We start from the raw sequence: 17,981 nt of genomic DNA, 5'->3' as shown, positions 1-17,981 counted from the left end.
CAGACACACACAGAGTGATGAAGATAGGGTTAAATGTGTCTATGCATTTGCTTTTCAAACGTTCTTTGAAAACCAAGCAGAGAGTCAATGGCAAGACTAGCATCTGTCACATTTGGAAATAAGCATCAATTTGGAGTGGGGATTTCGGGATATGAGTGGAAGACGAAACAGGAACAGGCTTCAGATACTTTCTTCAGGCAAATTGTGATGTTATCTCAACTATTAAGTTGATGAGATCTAGGAGGACCTGCCTACTATAGGTGGTACCATTCCCTTTGTGTGGATCCTGAACTGTATAAAAAGGAGAAAATATATAAAAAGGAGACTTCAATCCTTTCTCCCTCTCTGCTTCCTGAGGGCAAATTTATGTGACCAGGTACCTTAGCTCCCACTCTGTATGCTTTCTATGTGTGCCACAATGGACTGTAACTGCAAATCATGAGGCCAAACAAAATGGTTCTTCAGCAACTGGCTTTTGTCAGGGTATTTTACTACAGTGCTGGAAGGGTACCTAAGACACAAGCTTAGCTCAAGAAATTAACACTGCGCCTGGCATCTAACCTGCTTTACAGAAGCAGAAACCGTGCAGGCTTGTGTTAAAGGCGCATGCTTGAGTCAAGTGTGAGCCGGGTATTTTCTCATCTGAAAAGGGGGTATTTTTGAGCCAATTCACATCAGTTTTCTGGGCCTACCATCACAACACTCACTGATGAAATGGCTTAAATAATAGACATTTATTTTCTCACAGTTCTGATGGACAGAAGTCTACGGTGAAGGAGAAAGGAGCAAGGTTTTCACTGATGACATTCTTCTTGGTTTGCAGAGGGCTGGTCTCTGGCTTCCCTTTAACATGGTTGTTGCCCCTGGTGCCTTTCTCTGTGTCTCTTCTTTTTTCAGGGACACCAGTCAAACAACTTAAGAATTACTCCAAAGGTCTCGCTTTAGCTTGATCATTTGAGAACATAACCACATTGTAACATCTATGGGGTGAGGGTTTTAGTGGGTGGATTTGTAGGGGGGGGTCATAATATGGCTCATAAAAACTGACCACAAAGGGTTGTTGTAAGGACTAGTTACATGAAAGAAACCACACAGAAGCGGCCAAAAAAGCCTTTCTATTCTTCTAAACAAAAACATCCCAGAGGATATTATTAAATTTATATAGGACATGAATACATTGCAAAATTCCAGTTATGGTGGTATAGAAGACGAATGTGAGACGGACGTTTTCAACTCTCCTCAAAGGTTTCCAATGAAGAACATATTCCTGCTAATTACTCTATGGGTATATCCATGCATGAAGTTTGGGTTGTGTCAATATATGATGGGCCTATGAAAAAGGGGCTATTCCAACAGGTGTTACTTAAAGGGTATTATTTGCTTGGGTGTGAAGTGGGTGCTCTAATGGAAGACAGAACTACAGATGGGGGCAAAGACAGGTGCTCATATAAGGACATCAGGGGATTAGGAAACCATACTAAATGAATTAAATTGGTCTTACAAAAGGCACATATTGTGTTCTCTACTTTGTTGCTCCTAGATTTGATATAGACACATATATCTACATCATCTGTGTATGTATACATCATGGAAAAGTAGGAAGAAAACTATCTAGGGGAGCAATGGGAACCAAAGTGAGGCGAAAGGCTGAGAAAAGGGACTGTGGAGGGGTACATGGGGACAATTTTAAAAGCACATTATATTCTAGAATAAGAATGTCTTTAAGTCACTACACATGGGCAGACCCATTGCTCCAGCTGCATATGTAGCAGAGGATGGCCTTGTTGGGCACCAGTGGGAGGAGAAGCCCTTGGTCCTGCCAAGGCTGGACCCCCCCAGTGTAGGGGAATGTCAGGTCAGGAAGGCGGGAAGCGGGGGTAAATGGGAATAGGATAGGAGGCTTATGGACAGTAAACTGGGAAAGGGAATAACATTTGAAATGTAAATAAAAATATCTAATAGACGGTAGATAGATAGAATTAAATAAAAGTAATTTATATTTTGAAAATCCAAAAAAATGTCTTTATGTAACACAACTCTATGAACAATCAGTATACGCCAATAATAAACAAGAGAAGCCTGAAAATTCACTCTTGGTAATAAGCTATTAAAGGTGGTCTTTGCCATTTGAAGGTGATCTAGGTAGTATCAAGAGACCACATCCTTAGGGGCTCCATTCTGCAGATGAGAAAGCCACCCATATCCATTAGTGAATTTAAACACTCCATGCAAATGTCTGTCTTGTTCTCTGTGCAGCTCCCAAACTCTGGTAAAATGAGGGCTCGACCTTTGTGTGAGTTATGGGATGAATCAGAATCATCATAGACTTTCCCACTCTGTTTTGGAAAAGAGGCTGGGTGGGTATTTTGTACTTGTTCTTTAGCCTGGATCCCATTAGGTCATACTCACACTATATAACTTGCTAGAGAACTCAGAGTCTCAGCTTTCCTCAGGGGCAGTCTCAGGGAGAAGATCTACAGCTCAGGTAATCTCAGGTTTTTATTGATTGACTATCTCATTTCTCTAGAGTATTTATGTCTTATTAGATAAAGAACACTAACTTGAAAGTGGACACAACTGAAGGCTTTGTGTGAAATGTAAATTCTTCTTCCTAGAGCTGGGGGATTGGCTACTCAATTCTCAATTTTGAGGAAAATCTAAAGGAAGTCACAGGACCATGGTCAATGGTGTGTTTTAAGGTGGTGTGATGTGGTGGGAGGGAGTACTTCAGTGGGTCCTGCCAAGGTGTTCCCCTTGAGGAATTAGCCATGGGACAGGCCTAGAACAAAAGGAAGTTTATTAGGGGAAGGGAACCAGGGAACAGAGTGGGGACCTAGAAAAGGGTAGAGGCAGAGAAAGAGGAATGGAGAAGGACAGAAAGAGAGATAAGAGCAAGAGAGAGGAAGAGGGGAAGAGGGCAGTTGGGGATAAGTGGGAAGGGGGGAGGGAGAGAGGGGAGTAAGGGGGAAGAGGGAGAGGGAGGGAGGGAGCCTTGCTTGTACCTGGCTGTTGCTAGGTAACTGTTGAGTGGAGCCTAGAGGAATTGCTAATAGTCAATATACTATTAATTATTCTCATGAAAACCATATGAGGCAAGTGGTATTGCCCATGTTTCAGGGAAGAGGATGGGTTCAGACAGAGCAACAGTTTATCAGAAGGCAGGGTTCTGGTAAGTTGCTGAGCTGGACCTCAAACAAATTGTGTCTGTGTGACTCTTGTAGGCACTGTGTAGGGTCTCAGGAGGGCCTGGCCTCTCTGACTTCCTATCCAGCAGCCTTTCTGCTCTGGGCTTTGATCTTCCACCACAACTGGAGTCTGCCTGGATCTTCACACTCTTCCCAGGGCTGCCATGCTAGGAAGTGAGTTCAGCTGGTGGTGTCAGGCTTTCTCAGGTTGCCTGTGTGCTCAGAATTTTAGAATTATTATTTGTGTGTGTGTGTGTGTGTGTGTGTGTGTGTGTGTGTGTGTGTGTGTGTGTGAGCTTTAACCAGGGCCCATCATAAAATTACAACAACACCTTCTCTCAAAACATATGCTATTGGGATGTCAGAATAATCACACATCTCACACTTGCTATATTTTCATAAGAAGAGTCTTTTAAAAAATAAATATTAATCCATTTTCTATAAACAGCACTCACAGCCTGGCTTCCTGTAATCGCGCCTACTCTGCCTTGGCTCAACACAGTTACTTCTCTGTTGCTTTTATGGCCAGTCTCCTCCCTGTTTTCCCCATCTCTAATCTATTTCTGTTCTATCCATTTCCTCCCTGGCAGCCAGAACAACCTTTCTAGAACATAGGTTCTGCCATGCTGCCTTTCTATTTAAAACCCAATTCAGCTCTTCACTGTCCTACAGGACAGTGCTAGCGCCTGCAGCACGGTCTGCATGGTCTTTGTGCTTTCCTGTTGGGTGTCTCTCAGCTTATTCCAAATCCAGGCAAGTTGATAGGAAGACTGACCACCATGGACCTGTAGTAGATACAGTCTTCCCGCTTACCTGATCATAACTCTGCCTCTTTGAAGACAGCATGACCTTCATCTTTATATGTGTTGGTATCAAAGCTTATATTTTGACAAACTACACAGTGACCATTGTCAGTTTCACTGTCTTTTTGTTTTGGTTATCTAAAGTGAAAACGAACCTTATACAGTGGTTCTTTTATGAGTTGATGGAAATACTCTATTTCAACTCTATGTAGCTACTGCCTGCATGTGGATGTTTACCTTTAGATTTAGTTTTTAATCCATTAAAATTCAAAAGGGGGTGGGCTGCAGAGATGGTGCCAAAGTTAAGAGCACTTGCTGTCCTTCCAGAAGACCTAGGCTCAATCCCCAGCACCCACATGGTGGCTAACAAAGGTCTTTAACTCCAGGTAAAAGGGATCTAACACTGCTTTCTGTGTGCATGTAGTGAACGTATATACATGCAAGCCAAGAAGCTATGCAATTAGAATGAAACTAAAATACATCTTCAAAATAAATGGAGTAGAAGATTCAGCTTCTTAGCTGTGCTGGCCACAGTCGGTCAGTCAGGAGCACGTGCCATGGTGGCTGCCTTGTGCATGGGCAAACATGCAACACGTAGAGCAAGGCAAACGACGACAGTCAGCAGACAGCTATTGCTCTGTAGTAGCACTGGCCCTATTAATTTGATCAGCAAATCAAATGAATCTGTAAATGCTTCAAATACCTCTCCTTTACAAAAGACAGTCCTTATAGTTAGCGTGCAAGGATTGCCAGGAGTTTAGGGAGCTTAGACTGGAAGCAAAAGACTTTTCAAACTGGTCAAATGGAGAACTATTTTGGGAAGTGGAACGATATATTCTGTCCTCGATGTAAGTCACACAAAAATCTGAGATACAGCAAAGTCACACAGACTTTGTGAAATTTAACTTTCATGACGTGTTTGCTTTCAGTCCACCAATACCACACGGCATCTCTCTGAAGTTACATATTTTCAGTTTTCCAACAGATACAACATCCTCTGCTTTTACCTTCTATTACATTTATTAGTCTGTTCTTAGTAATATTTTAAGTGTGTATGTGTATGAGAGAGAGACAGAGAGAGAGAGAGAGACAGAGAGAGACAGACAGACACAGAGACCAAGAGAGACATATCGACTATAACTTGAATCATTAGAGGCCATATCATCTATAATTAATTTGGTCGTGAGTCTAGCCTTTAATGGCTGAACTATCTTTCTGATCTCTCTTCTATTATTATTAGTCTGCTTTTAGTAATATTCTCTCTCTCTCTCTCTCTCTCTCTCTCTCTCTCTCTCTCTCTCCCCTTTCATTCCCCCACCTGTGTGTGTGTGTGTGTGTGTGTGTGTGTCTATGTGTCTGTGTCACAGACACACAGAGAGATTATGTACTGAAGTCAATCATTGGATGTTATGTTATTTTACACTAATGTAACTTGACTTTTATTATGTTGTTTCATTGTTCCCTTTGAACACTCTAATTTATCTCATAATACACTTGTTTTATTATCATTATTAATACTTTATTGATCAAACATTTACTTAATTAACATTAACTTCGGCTAATGTCCGCTATTGTCCTGGAAAGCCAAGATGAATCATGTACTGACTGGGTCCTCTCAACACAGCATCTCTAGGAAAGACCGGCACATGCAGTGTGTGACAAGCTGTGCGATGCCACTTCACTGAGATCAATGCTGAGGAAAGAACAGTTTGTACCTTGTGAAGTTAGAAAACCATCAGACAGATGACTGTCCTCAGGCAGAGGACAATTACCTAAAGCTGGCTGGCAGGAGTCCTGCACTACGGAATGAAGATCCCGTGCAAAAGAAATGCTGGGGCTCGAGAACAATGAATGGACAGAGGAGGGTGGTTCCTGGGATCTCTCTTCTATCCATTTGTTCCAAGGGCACCTGAGTTCTCAGAGTTCTCTAAGTTCTAATGTGGCAAGGGTGTGTCCAACCTTGTTGATTGTTTTTAGAAAAGGCACAAAGAGTCATTTGTACTTTGGTCTTTGGGTCAGGAGTCTTCAGGTCCAACATTTTGTTAGGTCTGATAGACTTCTAGGACTGGCTGGGCTCAGAAGCAATTATACACTATTATTATTATAGGAAGAAAGGGTGTGAGAAACTATGAAGAATTAGGCATAGATATTTAATTCCCCAGTAACACTGGGGAATGTAAGGCATGCATGTAAGGCATGACTGAGCAGATGTTTCTATAAGTATTAGTGCCCATGTAATGCCTGTGTGACTAACACCAGCCTCTTAAAGCTGGATTCTTGCTGATTGAATTGGTACAACATTGACTGAGACTCAAGGGCTCAAACAAGCCAATATGTGTTTACAAGGTAGAACTTTCTAAGGATGTAGTTCTCCCAGGGGATGGCCATTGGTCAGTCCTGGTTCCAGAGGTTTACCAGGAATGTCTAGGGTTTGAGTAACCCAGATCTGTTGACTGAAGTTCCCATCCATTTTTCCTTTGTATTTTAGGATTAATTTGTCACATTCCACAAAATACCCTTGTTGGAATTCATATGTTGAATATAGAAAAATAATCAGGATGAAATGCTTTTCTTTTTGATAATGATTTTTTTCGTGTTATTTTCTATTTGTAAAGTGCTTTATATCCTGTAGAATGTTTACAAATGCTTTAATAAAGTCTTATCCATCTTCTCTTTGATTATTTCCGCACATTTGTTAAACTTGGTCCACAAACATTTTGGCTGTCATTGTATTCTCTAGTCCACAGCAGAGGGTATAGGGGACTATTATTATTTTTTGTATATTGGACTTGTAGCCAACAACCCTCTTGGTCTTCCTTTACAGCTTTATTGTCTATAAATTCTTCCTGGAAATTTCTTTAGAAAATGTATTGGTTTCATATGGCAACAGTAAGAAAATACTATATATTTAGTGGCTTAAAAGGACATAAGTCTCCTCTCTTATGGTTTTGGAGGCTGTATCAAATTGTTCTCACTGGGCTGCATGCATAGCAGGGCTCTTAGAGAATCTGTAATCTGTGTACTTGTCTAGCTTATAAAAACTACCAGAATTCTTTGGCTCTTGATCCCTGGCTCATATCACTCCAGCTTCTTGTTCTTTTGGTTTCATAGCCCTCTTGTCAGTGCCCATGATTACAATGGGTCAGATCAAGCCTATGATAACTCAGACTAATGGTTCAAAGTGGAAACTCTTGACTTTATCAAAGTGGCAGCATGATTAACTGGCAAAGTAATTATCATGGACTTTGGGAATTAGGGTATGGATATCTTGGGTAACCATTTTTCATTACACAATCACATTGTTTATAAAAAAAGGTGTTTTCACTTTTAAATTCATATACCTTTTATTTCTTGTCTGGATTGTTAGGATTATTAAAGACTCTCAATACATATCCAGTAGACACTGACTTAGTAAGCCTTTATTCTGACTTCCATGGTAGTATTTGTAATATTTCTCCATCATATTTCTGTTTGCTGTGGTGTTGGCTGGTATTAAATCAGTGTTACAAGATGTGTTGTTACGACTTCACGATGCCGATTTTGTGGTGTTTATGTTCTCTGAGTAGCTTCAGACTTGTTTAATCACCCACTGCTGCTTAATAGCTTAAATGCTGGTGTGGGCACCCTCACCTTACACGCTCATCTGCTGAGGTTGGCCTGGCTAGCTAATCTGGGCTGGGGCCACTCCTACCATTTAGTTGCTCCATTGATAATACGGAATGGTTCAGTCTGATGTCAGCTGCATTTCTGCCTGTGAGCTGCTCTCCCTTGTCCTCCATGTAGCCTCTTGGGGAGGATGGCTCACATTTCCAACATTAAGGCAGTGTGTTACAAGACAGAAAACCTGTAACAGCCTCTCTGTAGCTTTCATTATATCTACTGATGTCTTTTGGGCCAAAGCAAGACACAAGACCACCCTGAGCTAATCTGGAAGGGTTGCATAGGATTGTTAGATTTCAACAATGGCTAAGAGTACCTCCTATGTGGGCTTTGGTGTCTGCCTTGCCATGCATATTACCTTCAAATCGCTGCCTTCCCACACCTTTTCACCGTACAGCCCCTTCGCTGGTGGACGTAGAAGGAATGTGGTGAAACACCTAGTTTTCAGAGTTAGCTCTGGGGAGAAATCTCAATATTGGTTCTCAAATATGGCCACAAGCCTCTATCCCAAACACAATGCCATTTTAGTTTTAGTATTGTTCATGATAACCGTTTTAAGGCAAAGGAGAGCTTTGCAGACCCTTCTGTCTTGGTTCCCTCTAGCCTCCTTTTCACCACTCTCTACTTCACCAAACAGACAGGTGATCTTTTCTATTATTATTGTTTCCAAATTGAAAGTGTGTAATATCATTCTGTCCTTTGCTCTGTTTTAGTTTCTCCCTCTCTCCTACCCTTCCTGACTCCCTCCTTGCAGCTCTGCCCTTTGTAATTTTTAGCATTCTTATTATAGGCTAAGATTATAAAGAAGGGATGCTTATATATCCTTCATTCTCAAGTGTGGTTGAGTTTATGTGCTATTCAGGAAGCCCTGGGTACTTTAGTGATGAACAGAGCAGAGGACACTTATGAGCAACTGTGGAGTAGTTAAAATGATGGATAGAGAAATATGGGGTAGTGTTCAGCCTCTGGTCAGGTCACTGAGGAGAAAGAAAGGAGTAATTAAAGTGGCTGGATAATGTGTCTCACTGAGAAAAAGCCTCTGCAGGCTCTGAGCAGTCAGCAGGGATGGGGCTGAGGGAAGGGAAGAGGTGATCTGGAGATGGCTCATTAGCATGGAAATGAAAGAAGAGGTGAGACACTGAATATCAACAGAAGGAGGGATCAGGTCAAGTGCAGCCAGAGAAGGTCCCACTATCCAGGGAGTAATTTGCACTTCTTAGGCTCCAATTTCAGGGCAGAATGGGAATCCCTCCTCTACTGACTCCTCTGTTGCTAGTGATAATTTCTCTACCATCATTCTGAACATTGAGAATAGAAAATGACTATCATATTTGGAATTAGCTGTTCCTTCCCCAAAATATCTGGATGAGTCACAGGGAACTTTCCCCTCAGCCTATTAGGTCAGACAGGACTCTCTCTCACTGTCAGAGATGGGTGTGGTCCCTGCTTGTCCCTGGCCAACTCCTGTCACCTCATTTACTGTGTGGTCTATGAGCTGAGGTATACTGAAGTATGGAGGAGGGTGGCTCTTTTCTATAGATTCACTAACTCACTATTCCTTTTATATTATTTGGGTTTGCCAACACAATGGGTGCCTTGATTGATGGACCACATGATGTCTGTCAGAATCACGTGCCGTGTGATTGATGTTGAAAGTTGCTCCATGGTGCACTTTTTGATTCTATATTCTTGCTGGAACTTTAGAATCTGCAGTTTTTAGCAAGCTCCAGAGGCTACACTTTTATAGGGCACACTTGTCTAATTTTTTTTCTCAGTCGTGTTTCTTCCACTCAGTCTCATCCAGCACAGATTCTATGGGTAACCTTGAGGTTCCACAGGGAACTGCCAAGTCAGCTCTTCTTTGGGACTTTTCTGCTCTGTCCCATTGCCTCTTCTACTGGAGTGAATCTCACATTTCTCTTTCCCATCTTGCTTGAGAAAACAAGCAAGGTATCTCTCTCTCTCTCTCTCTCTCTCTCTCTCTCTCCTCTCTCTTCTTACCATCTACCATTACCCTCTATCTATCATCTATTATTATCTGTCATCTATCCATCAATCACCTACCAAACATCCATTAATCATCAACATCTATCTATCTATCTATCTATCTATCTATCTATCTATCTATCTCTATCTATCCATCCATCCATCCATCCATCCATCATTGATCATTATGTATCATGCGCTAAGCCCTGAGTTCCCTCCCTATTAGCACATAAACAAAGTATGGGGGTGTATGCTTACATTCCTAGCTCTCAGGAGGTAGAAGCAGGAGGAGTAGAAGTTCAACTTTAGCTGTGAGACCTGCCTCAATATCCCCCTCATACAGAAACAAACAAAACAAAAACCAACCAACCAAACAAAGGACTCAGGTCCTCCTGATTCTTGGCTAGAAAACACATTAAACTCTACAGGAAAGGCTTAAAAAATGATGCATATAACAGATCAATCTGCTGCTTTAGTACTGGGCAGAACAGGGAGAAGAACTGCTGTAGGTGGGTATCCTGTCTCTGGGACGGTTCTCCTTGGTGGTACCTGGTAACTCTTGGCAATGAAGAGCCTGTGCTTCAGCAGGCTTCGGAGCCATCAGACTTTCCTCATTGATGCCAGGAGTGCTGCTGAGCCAAGCTATCCCAGGTGAGAAGCTGGCTGTCTGACAAGCTGTGGCTCTTGGCTCCAGCAGGTATTTTAATGTTCTTTGTGCTCTAAGAAATTAGCATCCCTGTTTTCTTCGAGTGGAGCATGGCTGCTGGGGATCCAATCAAGGCAGATGTTTCAAGTGTGTGCTATATGAAATTGCAGTCAGCAATTTGCCACCTCTTCTGATGAAAGTCTTTATCTCTTGGTGGGAAGGTGAGAACCGGAGATCAGCTTTCATGATTACAGGCAGAAACCTGGTTTGTTCATCTCTGAACTCATGGCCTGTTGCCTGATCTCCAGGTCTAAATGGAGAACAGTTCTGAGTTTCTAAAACCTTTATTTCTTTCAGGCTTGTTGATAACATATACTGAGGGTGAAACTGGGAGTTTTACAGAGACTCGAGTGTGTGGCTCGATGCCCCAGCAGGTGGGAACTGTGTCCTTCTGCCCTTCTGAAACACCAGGGGAGAATGTGCCAAGTGCCGTTTCCTTCTTTGGCTTTCTCAGTTAGTTTTCATTCCATTTTGTCTAATTCGCACAACTGTGAAATGGTAGGTGTGTATTCATGTTCCCGTTTTATAAACGAGAACACTGAGTGTTGGAGAGAATAAGTAGCTTGCTTAAGGACCCACCTGTATGATACTTTTTTAGTGGTGGAGGCTGTGCATTACTTGAGAGGATGGGGTTGTTTTGATAGAGCATGGTCAACTCTTAGTCAGGGGTCTAGTTGGCTGAGAGATGATTGTGAGGTAGCCTCTTGTTTTCTGAGTAGACTGGGTGTTTCCTGCCCATGTCACTCCAATGTTGCTAGATGGCTGCACCAGATGGTGAATGACCTCTCTGGCTCATGCTAGCTCCCCACAGTGCATTCAATGAGCAAACAATGTGAAAGGAAATATTGAGACTTGATTTCCAGTGTGAAGGGAGAAGGCCTGTATCACCTTGTTGAGAGGGAGAGCCTCAGCTGAGGGTCACATAGGCTCAGGGACTGTCACCCAGGTGAAATGATCTTTGCAGGAGTGATGTTCTTGCTCCACACTGCAGAAAATCTGGAAAGTCTAAATATAAAATATTTAAGTTTTATATAAAGTATAAAGTTAAATATAAAAATAACTTTGTCTCGGTAACTCAAGGCTATTACCAAGGGCAGGTGAAGCTTTTTTGAACAGCAACAGTGTGTACTAACCTCAATATGTCATGGTGCTGGTATTTACATCAGAGTAATTGGCACATACTATGAACCACATATAACCAAGGGCTTGTTAATTTATCTATATCAGCACATACTGGTTATAACTTCCTACCAAATTTTAGCCATGGCATATTTAATTGTCTATTTGATCCATAAGTACAAGCTTTTTCTTCAGATACTAAAACATCTTGAGCAAGTTTGGGAGAGGGGCAAGGAGCAGAGGCAGCATCGGCAGCAAATGAAGCAAGAAAAGCAAGAAAGAGAGGAAGAATGTTTCTTCAGAAGTGGGCTTTTAAGGGTAAAAAGGAGGAGTCTGTGCTAGCATGTGTGGTAAGTTCTGATTAGACATGTTAGCCAAGTATGAGTTTTGATTGTTGGCCCGTGGTGGTTTTTTCCACCAAGTGACCAAATAAGAGAATAGACCTTGAGAGCTAGCTTTAGGAATGTAATGTTTTTAGCAAGGGAGAGAACAAAGAGTAAAAGAGCAAACCCTGTCTGCAATGTTTGCCATGCTCAGGCATGTTAGAGCCCCTTCCTCCTCAGATACTTAACTGTCATGATGTGGGCAGCTGTGGGACAATCCTCAGAGTCCAGAGGAGGAGCATCCAAAAGCCCAAGGCTTACTCAAAGGTACCCTGCTGACCCAGGGTACAGACTCTTAAGAATGTGGATCTTCTAAGTGTTTATATGCCCCACCTCTTTGACTCTAATAGGATACCATCAACAAATGAGCTTAGAAATAAAATATTTTTTTCATGTTTCTGGAAGTTTCAAGGTCCAGGGTGAAGGCAGATCCAGGGTTGGTAAGGGCCTACTTCTGGCACATAGGCAATATCTCCTATTTCATCAGTGAGGAACAGCAGTTTCTCTAGGGTCTTTTAGAAAGATATTTCATTCCCATTTCCTAGGTATTTCTGAAGGGTCCCAATTGTTAAGATGCCAACATCTTAGGGACCAGTTGGAGGGGACACAAACCTCAGACCATAGTTGTTTTGTTTCTTATGTTCTTTGAAATATTTAGCAATACAGATGCTGGGAAGATGTTTGGTAGTCATTATTCTCTTTCTAGAAGGACTTTCCATGGCACCGCATTATTTTATTACGTTTTTACACAGTAAACGATTCAAACATTGAACAAGATGTTCCACAAAGGGACCAGATGAGATTTCAGTGTATGTGAAGGTGAGAGAGCAAGCCAACCTCACCACAGGAATACTCTAGGAAGGATAATGGCATGTGTCACTGGAGGGTGTGGCAAGGAGATTTTATTTGGTTAGAGAGAAAGTCTTAAATGAACCAGGACCCAAGGGCAGTAGTTACCACAAATTTCTGGAAATGGTGTGTGGAGAAGGGTGGAGTGCTAAGAAGAATCCCGAGGGAGTGTGGGCATTTAAATTTGGCATCAAAGAGGAATTTGCAATGGGGATGAAGGACCAACTAGAGAGGCAGGAAGATATTTGAAAGAGATATCTTAGATATCAAAGGAAAATGGCATTTCTAATAGGAAGTAGAAAAGGAAAGTGAAAATTTCAAGGAGACCAAGAAAAATGCAATTCAATACATCTGTGTGTCAGTCGCTATCGTCCCGCCAGCAAGAATACGCGCGGACACCAGGATCCTTCTGCAGCAAAGCGTTTATTGCATCTTGAAGAGGAGAAAGCCGAGCCCCAGAATGGCGCTGCTTATATACACCCTAGCGTGGCGCGTCCACACCTGATTGGTCGCTTACCCATGATCTCATTGGCATGCCCCGGGGTGGGCAAAGACTTGGCGCGAACACACTCTTGCACATGCACACACAGCTAGCTTCCTGAAAGGAAGTCGGGCTGGCGCAGCAGAAGCCAGCGCCATCTTGGAATGGCGAATGCTATCCCGGCTTTCCACGTGGGGCGCAGTGGAAGCCAGTGCCATCTTGTGATGGCAAATGTTATTGCGGCTTTCCACATCTGTGCTGACTAATTTTCTGTCAATGCGACACAGGACATAGGCTGGAGTCATCTGAGAGGAGGGAACATCAATTAAAAAAACACTTGCTCAGAGGAGAAGGGGAGGCCAGGTTGGGAGAAGGATTGTGGGAGGGAGTAAGTGGGAGGGGGCAGTGAGTGGGATGTAAAGTGAATAAGTAAAAAATTAATAACAATAACAATAACAACAACAACAATAATAATAAAAGAAAACACCCCCATAAGATTGGGCTGTAGGCAAGCCTGCAGGACATTTTCTTAATTAGCAATTAATGTAGGAGGGCCCAGCCTACTGTGGGTGGGGTTATTCCTGGACTGATTGTCCTGGTTTGTATAAACAAGCAATGAGAAACATGCTAGTAAGCAGCACCTCTCCATGGGCTCTTCAGGTAGTCCCTACAGGTTCCTGCCCTGTTTGTCTGTGCATTGTCCTGATTTCATTTGATGATGAACAGCGATATGGAGGTAGAAGCCAAATAAACTCTTTCCTCCTCAACTTGCTTTGGTCATGGTGTTTCATCACAGTAAAAAACACTAAGACAAGCTGGTACCAGGGAGCACGGTATTGCTGTGACAGTCCTGGGCATATTGTTTTGGAGAGGATTGTGGAAGGACTTTGGAAGTTTGGGCTAAATAGCCATTGAGTGTTGAGAGCTCAGTGGGCCGTTCCATTGGAACTTCGAAGATAAGAATGTGCAGGTGATAGAGGCCTGGCCTGTGGTGTTTTAGAGTGAAGTAAAGACTTTATTGGACCTTTTGTGTAAAGAGTCTGTGGTGTCTGTTAAGACAGAGCCTGAGAATTGGCTTATTAAGAAAAGACCAGAACCACTAAATTTAAACTTCTTTTTTACTGCGACAATTGATGCTGGTTAGTTGAGAGACCAGAATCATGGAGATGAAGTCTTCTGTGAGGAGATTCCTCAGAGTTAGCACATAGAAACTTCTGTTACAGAAGCAGCCAAGGTTGTACTATCTGTGGGCAGTCAAACCTGGTAGTGTAAGAGTTGGCCAGATGCTGAGAAACACCTAAAGACATGTTCAACATCTTTAGTCATAAGGGAAATGCAAACCAAAACAACCCTGAGATTTCACCTCACACCAGTGAGAATGGCTAAGATCAAAAACTCAGGTGACAGCAAATGCTGGCGAGGATGTGGAGAAAGAGGAACACTCCTCCATTGTTGGTGGGATTGCAGACTGGTACAACCATTCTGGAAATCAGTCTGGAGGTTCCTCAGAAAATTGGACATTGAACTACCTGAGGACCCAGCTATACCTCTCTTGGGCATATACCCAAAAGATGCCCTAACATATAAAGAAGACACGTGCTCCACTATATTCATCGCAGCCTTATTTATAATAGCCAGAAGCTAGAAAGAACCCAGATGCCCCTCAACAGAGGAATGGATACAGGAAATGTGGTACATCTACACAATGGAATATTACTCAGCTGTCAAAAACAATGACTTTATGAAGTTCATAGGCAAATGGAGGGAACTGGAAAATATCATCCTGAGTGAGATAACCCAATCACAGAAAAACACACATGGTATGCACTCATGGATAAGTGGCTATTAGCCCAAATGCTTGAATTACCCTAGATGCACAGAACACATGAAACTCAAGACGGATGATCAAAATGCGAATGCTTCACTCCTTCTTTAAAAGGGGAACAAGAATACCCTTGGCAGGGAATAGGGAGGCAAAGATTAAAACAGAGGCAGAAGGAACACCCATTCAGAGCCTGCCCCACATGTGGCCCATACATATACAGCCACCCAATTAAACAAGATGGATGAAGCAAAGAAGTGCAGGCTGACAGGAACTGGATGTAGATCTCTCCTGAGAGACACAGCCAGAATACAGCAAATACAGAGGCGAATGCCAGCAGCAAACCACTGAACTGAGAACGGGACCCCCGTTGAAGGAATCAGAGAAAGGACTGGAAGAGCTTGAAGGGGCTCGAGACCCCATATGTACAACAATGCCAAGCAACCAGAGCTTCCAGGGACTAAGCCACTACCTAAAGACTATACATGGACTAACCCTGGACTCTGACCTCATAGGTAGCAATGAATATCCTAGTAAGAGCACCAGTGGAAGGGGAAGCCCTGGGTCCTGCTAAGACTGAACCCCCAGTGAACGTGATTGTTGGGGGGAGGGCAGTAATGGGGGGAGGATGGGGAGGAGAACACCCATATAGGAGGGGTTAGGGGGATGTTGGCCCGGAAACCGGGAAAGGGAATAACATTAGAAATGTAAATAAGAAATACTCAAGTTAATAAAGAAAAAATGGGGAAAAAAAAGAGTTGGCCAGATGAAGTTGGTTTTGAAGGCATGAAGGGGTCATGGAGAGCAACTGAGGCTTGGCATTGAGAGGCCTTTGGTGAAGGTGCAGCTTCAGTATCAGTTGAAGGCCCAGGATTGAAGGGATCATGGAGAGAAGTTGAGGCTTGGTACCATGGAGAGAGTCCTGGAGAGGCTATTGGTGAAAGTGCAGCCCAGCTGCAGCAGAAGACACCAGCCCCGTGGAGATGCCAATACCGTGGGATGACCATCAGCAGCTGTGGAGTGGAGTTGACCTGAGTTAAGAACACAAGCTGTTTGTGCTGCAGAGGGCAGAACTGGAGAAGGGCCCTGTAGAGGAGCCCAGAAAACTGTGAGCAAATCCCAGATTTTGGGCACTGAATTGTTTACACTGTTGGAGTGAGGTTTTGCTTTGTTCAGATTGTGACTGCCATGGTTAGTCCCTCTTGAAGTAAGGAAGTATTTAGGTTATTCCCAATTTTACAGGAGCCCACAGTTGAGAGACTGAATTTTTAAAAGACACTTTGAATTCTAAAGGACACTTTGAATTTTTTCTCAGAGAATGAACTTTAAACATTTTTGAATTGGTAAAGTATATTTAATGTCTGCTTTATATTTTATTATTCTGAGATCTTGGGGATAAACCAAAAGAAGGAGGAGGAGAAGGAGGAGGAGGAGGAGGAGGAAAAGGAGAAGGAGGAGGAGGAGGAGGAGGAGGAGAAGGAGAAGAAGAAGAAGAAGAAGAAGAAGAAGAAGAAGAAGAAGAAGAAGAAGAAGAAGAAGAAGAAGAAGAAGAAGAAGATTATATCTTAAAAATTGTTGTGTGGTGGTTGGGGATTTAGCTCAGTGGTAGAGCGCTTGCCTAGGAAGTGCAAGGCCCTGGGTTCGGTCCCCAGCTCCGAAAAAAAGAACCAAAAGAAAAAAAAGTGTTGTGTGTCAAGTTGGCAAGGGATCAGTTATGTTGGCTAATTTTATATCAGTTTGATACAGGTTAGAATCATCTTTGAGAAGGGAACCTCAATTGAGAAAATATCTTTATAAGATCCAACTGGCTCAAAGGAAAGAAGGCCAAGGGAAATAAGGTGGCCCCAGTCTCCGCCATCATCAAGAAACAGGAGGCCAAAAAGGTGGTCAATCCTTTGTTTGAGAAAAGGCCCAAGAATTCCACCATTAGGCAGGACATTCAGCCCAAAAGAGATCTAACAAATCAAATGGCCTGGCTACATCAGGCTGCAGCAGCAAAGAGCCATCCTCTGTAAGCAGCTCAAAGTGCCTCCTGCCATTAACCAGTTCACCCAGGCCCTGGACAGGCAAACAGCTCCTCAGCTGCTTAAGCTTGCCCACAAGTACAGGCCAGAGACAAAGCAGGAGAAGAAGCGAAGGCTGCTGGCCTGTGCTGAGAAAAAAGCTTCTGGCAAAGGGGAAGTCCCAACTAAGAGACCGCCTGTCCTCCGAGCAGGGGTCAATACAGTCACCACCTTGGTGGAGAACAAGAAGGCTCAGCTGGTGGTGATTGCCCATGATATAGACCCCACTGAGCTGGTGGTTTTCCTGCCTGCCATATGTCAAAAGATGGGGGTGCCCTACTGCATCATCAAGGGAAAGGCCAGGCTGGGGTGCTAGTCCACAGGAAGACATGCACCACCGTTGCCTTCACACAGGTTAACTCAGAAGACAAGGGTGCTCTGGCTAAGCTGGTGGAAGCTTTTAGGACCAATTATAATGACAGTTATGATGAGATCCGCTGCCACCAGAGAGGCAACGTTCTGGGTCCTAAGTCTGTGGCTTGCATTGCCAAGCTGGCAAAGGCAAAGGTTAAAGATCTTGCCACTAAACTGAGTTAAATGTTTAGTGTACTAAGTTTTCTGAACATAAATATAATTATAAAATTACCTTTAAAAAAATAAGACCCAACTATAGGACATTGTCTTAATTAGTGAATGATGGGAGAGGGACAAACCTGTTATGGGTGGTTCTGTCCCTGGGATTATGATCCTGGTTGCTGTAAGATAGCAGACCAAGCAATCCATGAGGAGCAAGCCAGTAAGCAGCACCTCTCCCAGGCTTCTGCATCAGCTCTTGCCTTCAGGTTCTTACCCTGTTTGAAGTTCTGTCCTGACTTCCTTGGTGATAAACAGTGATGTGGAAGTGTAAGCCAAGTAAACCCTTTCCTCCCCAAGTTGTTTTGGTCATGGAGTTTCATCATAGCAATAGTAATCGTGACAAAAGAC

At 43.0% G+C, this 17,981-nt stretch overlaps 1 long non-coding RNA gene and 1 pseudogene across 10 annotated transcripts in view; both read left to right on the top strand.

Annotated features, from left to right (window-relative positions):
* The window catches only part of LOC102550954 (uncharacterized), a 35,081-nt gene extending 28,422 nt beyond the window's left edge, over positions 1–6,659 (top strand). For 5 of the 10 annotated variants that reach the window (XR_015622925.1, XR_015622927.1, XR_015622920.1 and 2 more), the window contains 3 exons: positions 2,616–2,687; positions 3,222–3,359; positions 5,613–6,659. This is a non-coding gene — a long non-coding RNA (uncharacterized LOC102550954). Of the gene's footprint in view, positions 1–2,615; positions 2,700–3,221; positions 3,360–5,612 lie in introns of all 10 variants that reach the window. The other 5 variants (XR_015622929.1, XR_015622921.1, XR_015622928.1 and 2 more) reach the window with 2 other exon arrangements.
* A 3,540-nt stretch (positions 6,660–10,199) lies between these two features.
* LOC148005152 (large ribosomal subunit protein eL8 pseudogene) lies at positions 10,200–17,594 on the top strand (annotated as a pseudogene).
* Positions 17,595–17,981: the final 387 nt, after the last annotated feature.

This window comes from Rattus norvegicus, chromosome 6, assembly GCF_021556685.1.
Source record: "Rattus norvegicus strain SHRSP/BbbUtx chromosome 6, alternate assembly SHRSP_T2T, whole genome shotgun sequence".
Taxonomy (NCBI): Eukaryota; Metazoa; Chordata; class Mammalia; order Rodentia; family Muridae; genus Rattus; species Rattus norvegicus.
Note: the sequence above shows the minus strand (reverse complement) of the source record. Positions and strands in the feature narration are given on the sequence as shown.